Source organism: Vollenhovia emeryi, unplaced genomic scaffold, assembly GCF_000949405.1.
Source record: "Vollenhovia emeryi isolate VEMERY1.0 unplaced genomic scaffold, V.emery_V1.0 DF939126.1, whole genome shotgun sequence".
NCBI classification, from domain to species: Eukaryota; Metazoa; Arthropoda; class Insecta; order Hymenoptera; family Formicidae; genus Vollenhovia; species Vollenhovia emeryi.
In genome coordinates, this window is record NW_011967240.1 from 3,502,567 (window position 1) to 3,508,729 (window position 6,163).

Sequence of the window (6,163 nt, forward strand, 5' to 3'; positions counted from 1 at the left end):
CGCCAAGTTTTTTTCTTCCCCCCCTTCTCCTCTCTCTCTCTCTTTCTCTCTCTCGCTCTCTCGCGCGCGCGACGCGCAGCCGACGCGGTTCGTCGAACGCGAGCGAGAGGCATCGAGGACGATTCCTCGCAGGCCGCGCCGAACGCGCGATAACGGATCTTATCGGTGCGCCGCGAAACGAGTTCGTTCCAGTTCCACGCTCGCCAATTACGATCCTCCCGGGCCGTTATCGCGCGTTACTCGCTCGCGCTCGCTCGCCTTTTCATTATGCGCCGAGAGAGACAGAGAGGCAGAGACAGAGAGACAGAGAGAGAAACACTAGGCGGGCGCCGAAGCTACGTACGGCCCTGCATTTCGGCAAACTCGCCGCGGCACTGTCGCCGCCCGATAATTCGAGCAACCGCAAACTCGGCGTCTGCTCGCGACGCGTCCGCGACGCGACGCGCAAAGTTGGCGGACGAGACCGGCGCGGAATGAGATCGCCGCTGTATCCGGAGATAAATACGCCGAGAGGGAGAGAAAGAGAGGGGAAAAAAAGTGCTCCGGCGAGTGGCGACCAGGTGATATCGCCTCGCTCGCCTCGTTTCGCGCGGTTTTATTCCCGAGAATAGGGACGCTTAAATTTAATGAGTCGCCGATACTCTTTTGCTTTACTTGCACCACATGCCGCGCGTATCAGTAACGATCGATGCCTTTTCGCATGAAAAAAAAAACCGTTATCGTTATTGTATTCGTTATTCGAGTATTAGAATTTGTGAATAAGTATGTGTCGCTAAGAATTCCGAGTAGAAATAAAATCAGACGTGCCTTATGCACGGTCAGGGCTTAATAGGGAGGAAGTAAGGATTGCCCTAATAAGAGATTAGTAAGGAAGAATTGGTAAAGAATCCCTAGTAAGGGCAATCCCTGATCCCCTCAGGATTTGGAAACGTTAACCTGAATATACAGTACCACTCACTTCCGTGACGTGGCGACCGTGCGTTAGCCTTTCTCACAAGTAAAAATCAACCCGTATTAGCTAGTATAAGGTGATTTAGTATAAGGTATAGTACAGGCGAACCGAGATGACTCGACAGCGATCGCTGTCAACTCGAGTTGTCTGAATTATGAATGAACGTCAATGACCTGAATATACTTTTGATGACTGTCATTCAATACAATTTAAAAATTAGTTTAAAAGATTGAATTGTTTAATAGAAACCCTACTGATGCCCTACTACCACCCTATTAGAAATTGTAAGGCGCAGCAAAGGGCAAGTCTTGAAAAGGAAAACCTGATCAGGCAATTTTTATTCTCAATGTCACATTTACGGGCCCTGTCAGGGCTGCCTGATGAGTGTCTGATCAGGTATTAAGGCATATATCCTTATTGGACCCGTACCAGGACTCTACTAAAATTTCTGCTCGGCATGAACGTTTCTGTAGCTGCAGATCAATGGAGAATAATTGGTGTAGGTATTTTCGAAAGCGCGTATATCATCGATTATGCTTTTGATATTTGTTGTTCCTACCTGCGTTTCACTTTTTTCCCTACAACGCTATTTCCATCGTATATCGACGTATGTGACATCAAAGCATTATTTCCAAAACTCTGTTCGGTAGAAGAAGCAAAGGTACCCCCTGCCCCCTCCGGTACCATTCGACGATATCAATATTGTTCGATAGCGTTGGAACTTGGTGAGCCTCGTCGCGCTCGCGATTCGTTGCAAGTTTTACGTGACGCCTCGAAATAAGAGCCGGGATACACCCGGCCGCCGGTAAACGAAGGAGAAACGTGCGCCGGTGCCGAATGAAATTCAATTGGATCGGCCCATATGAGATAGGGAATCTCGCGTTCTATCTTACGGCGTCGTTACGTCGATTATAGTGTCTTTAGCGCACGACGATACAGCCATCGAGCGGCTTAACGTGTCGCCCGACCTGTTTAACCTGCGCTTAGTTCGATCTTTAGCGGAGTATTAAAGTTAACGCCAGAAATGCCGCGCGAACGCGTATAAACGCGCTTCACAACGGAGACGGATAATTCCGAAATTCGTAGCGACAACATCGAGACGGGTCGCGCGAGAATTTCCACGCGGCGCGCGATAACGTTGTCGCCGTGAAGCGATATCGCGTTAATGATTTCGCGCGACGTCCGCGAGCACGGAGGAAAAATAATCGAGCGTGTGCGCGATCGCGAAGACGCGAGCGGTAACTTCAGCGACGCGCATTCTCGCTCGTTTTAACGCGACACGTTTCACTTCTTCGTTATCCGCGACAATTAAAGTATCGCGCACGTGACGAGACAAAACCGCGCTCAGCGGATACGCTCCACCTCCCCCCCCCCTCTCGTCTCCGTCAATTTTAATTTCGACCTCTGATCCGCCGCGCTGCGCCAGAATTACCGACTCTCGCGCCTATTATCGCCCGTTATTAGCCGTTTAATAAATTACCGCGAAAAACGTCGGAGAGAGAGAGGAAAAAAAACCGATCGGTCGGCCGATCGCGGAACAGGCGAACGGACGACGCTCATTAATTCTAACGACCGACGGACGGATAATGACGCGTACGCGTCGTGACTATTGCTCGATTCGCTCCAAGCCAAGTGACACCGTTAACCTCGCGCCCGGCGATAACAAATATCGGGAGGGTAATAATCGTGCACGCATCGGCGAACTGCTCGCGAAACCGCGCCGGTCTTTTAACGACTCCGAACGCTCGTTCCGTTCCGTCTAACATCTCCCCCGGCAAGAATACGCGTGTAGGAAGCGCGTGCGTGTAAACGAGCGCGTGTGTGGGGTAAGCGGCTTGCGAGCGTAATGAGCCGGGCTGCTGCGACATTTATTTGACACAAATATATGTATCTGAAACGGCGGTTCGAGTATCGTCGGCGCTAGGCAGCTTCTGTAATTCTCGCCGACTCGTCCTGCTCCGAAACCGCTAGCGCTATTGTTTACCCATTTACTGTGTTATTGGTCTCGCTTCATTAATGAAATTATTCGCGCGTGGAAATAAAATTGCATCTCATAATAGACGGCCCGCTGTTTTTTTTCTCTCTCCGCTCCGACATAATATTTTCCAAACTCGCCTCTCGACTCTGCGAATGCATCGGCTTTACAAAAATAACGCTTTCGCGCGTCGCCGCGCAACAATATCCCGGCCGACCCACGACGACTACCCTCTGCCTGCGCGCACGTGTTATTTATGATTAGAACGGGATTACCCCGAGGGACATCGATGTAATGACCGATCCTGGGCCGCCTCGACGCGCGACGAGAGGTCTATCTGGGACACGGCGGGAATTTTTGCGCGTGGACGAAATTGCCGACGTAAACCTCCATGCGCGTTCGCAGGGACGAGCGCGCGCTTACACACGTGCGTAATACGTATATAGCGATTACGTGGCGTACACAGGGCGGAACGGCCGGCCGTGACGTCACGCGACTCGCGCTACGACTACGCATTTAACGGGAGAGGGAGATGGAAGGGGAGAGAGACGCGGAGAGCCGCTCGGTGACGTTATTCCCGTAAAATCCCGGGCTCAGCTACCCACGTGGCGGCCTCATGAACCCTTTCAGTGAGAGTCTTCAACTTCTCCCGGAGTCCTCCCGTGCGAGTTGACGGTCGATGCACTACGCCAGCGAGATCGATACGCGCGGAAACTTTACGCGCGTTTAGTCAACCCGGCCCTTTGATTGATCGCCGCTCGATTATCCGTCAAATTCGTTGGACAGAAACATCCTGTTAATCTTACGACTCTTGCATAATTAACCGACTGTAGAGACACACCGGGGAGAGAATGAATCGCGTGTCAATAGAGGAAAGTCCCCCTGTTGCGAGATGGACTCCTAATACGAGATAGCGGAGTTTCCGCTAAATTAATGGGCATCGTCCGTAGGTTCCGCCGTGAATTTATGCCACTGGAGTGAAATCTGTTTAGTGGAAAATTGATCGTTGGATCGTGTAATCGTAGAGAAAAAAAAGCGAGGGGGAAACCGCTGACCAAAATCTTGTACACCGATGCCTACCAATGCCCAGTGGACATTAGTGTTTATCTTATTTATCTTGTGCTATCTTATTTTATCTCTATATAATGCCCCCAGCAAGGCCTAATGCCCAAACTAATGCCCAAAAAAGTCTAGTAATGCCCAGTAATGCCGCAAATCTGTACACCACAATGCCCTCAGCGGTTTTCCCCTCGGAAAAAAGTTTTGCGATTCAATTTGGACGTTGAAAACCTACTATCTCACGTTAGAATCCTATCCCATGATAGAGGACTTTTCTCTATAAAAGAAAAAAATAAAAGCATAGCCAAGACAGGTTGCTGATTTATATTGTTTTAAAATATAGTGCAAGTAATAGATATAGTAAAACATTAATACAAATACTGCACACGTTGGCAAACAGCAGTAATAATATTAATTCCCTTTCGTGCGATATCGATCTAAGTGTATGTATCAAGAGCACGTTTTTATTCGAAAGGAACAGAAAGATGCGTAGAGGAAGGAAGTCGTAATGATGTCTTTTTACGACTTTTGAACAGTTAAACGAGTATTTATGAGCGTTAATTTCATATCGCGTTCTTTGTGATTCGAGATTAGCAATTACAATCGCCCTACCGCTTTAACGCGATATTCACGGAGAGTTCTCGCGGATTATTATGTATTTGTGCAAACTTGCGAAACTTAGTTACGGGATGTTAACCGGATAATTTCTGCTTAAGAGTACTTTACCCGGCCTTTATTACATTCGGCCACTAATCGGTTTCAGTGAAAATAAAAGGTAAACACGAGCGAGAGAAAACGAAACAAAGATTGCGCGATAAAGTCTGCCCGTGATCTTAAGTCTTCAAAGGTGGACTTTAATCAAATGCCAACTCGGAAACAATAACTCCAATTATCGTTCGCGTTCGACATACCATATAAATTTTCACGCGTCGCCATTGTTAATGTGATTGACGCAATTTAATGAAAATATCGCGACACGTGCGCCGCTATAGAAGCAACGAAAATTACGTGGAAAACCTAAATTACGCGCGCGACAAGAGGAAAGCTGAAGCTGAATTAAAGCGGGTAAAGATTAATTCGCAAATTGTCCCAAGGGAAATAATTTGCAGCGAATCGAATTGGCGTTTCGGGGACGTCGTTAATTCGCAACCGCTTGCGTTACCGTGACGAGAATCCAAGAAACGTCGCGAGTCGTCGTTACAGATATTTATCGCGCTTATGTTAATGAGAGGAGGTACGCACAGTGATACCAATTTGAATCTATCTCGGCGGTGGGATCGAGAATTGTCGAAATTACTCGTCGGTATCGTCGAAATGATCGCGTGGCCGAGCAGCCTTTCTTATTCCGGTCTCGGAACATCGAGCCGCGCGCGCGCGAGCGGAGGCATCGAGATCGGATCGACCGCCCGGTATATCCGCGATCTCGCCGAATCGGCGCGTTCCCGACAAAGAAACACCACCCTCGGCCTTCTTCCCCGAGCCCATCGCGTGCACCGTCGCCATCATCTTCGGCGTATACATAATTTCGCTGGGTCGCTCCCTAATCGACTCCTCGCGCTCTCCCTTTCCTCTTCTCTCCTGTCGGCCGTCTTTCTCTCTCTCGCCCTCTCGTCCCCTGTTCTCTCGCGCGTATCAGGTGCGTCACGAAGCTCTCTCAGTGCCCGGAGGCATCGATTTCGATGCCCAACGTCGCAACCTGGCTCAACGTCATAAGAAACTCGTCTACCTCCCTCTGCCTCCTTCTCCGATACTCCCTTCTCCCTATATCGCCGCCGGTAATTTTGGACCTGGCTGCCGCTCGGTTCTCGCGGGAAAGGAGACGACGAGGCTGCTTTCTCGATACCTCGATCGTACGGCGGGATCGAGGTGGAAGAAGCTCCGGAATGGGGTAGATGTTGGTGCTCGAGGGATAGAGAAGGTGGACGAGGGGTCGCGAACGATGAGGGGAAACCCGCCACGGCCGTGTGACGGAGGACACAGAGGGTATGAGGCGGAGAGTGGTAGAATAGGGTGGCCAGAGAGGGTGGCAGCGAAGGTGGTTGCGAAGGGTGACCTGAGGGTGGCCGGACGAAGAGGGCCGGCGGCGGCAGCGGCGGCGGCGGAGGAGGAGGAGGTGGAGGAGGAGGAGGAGGAGGAGGAGGAGGAGGAGGAGGAGGAGGAGGAGGAGGAGGAGGAGG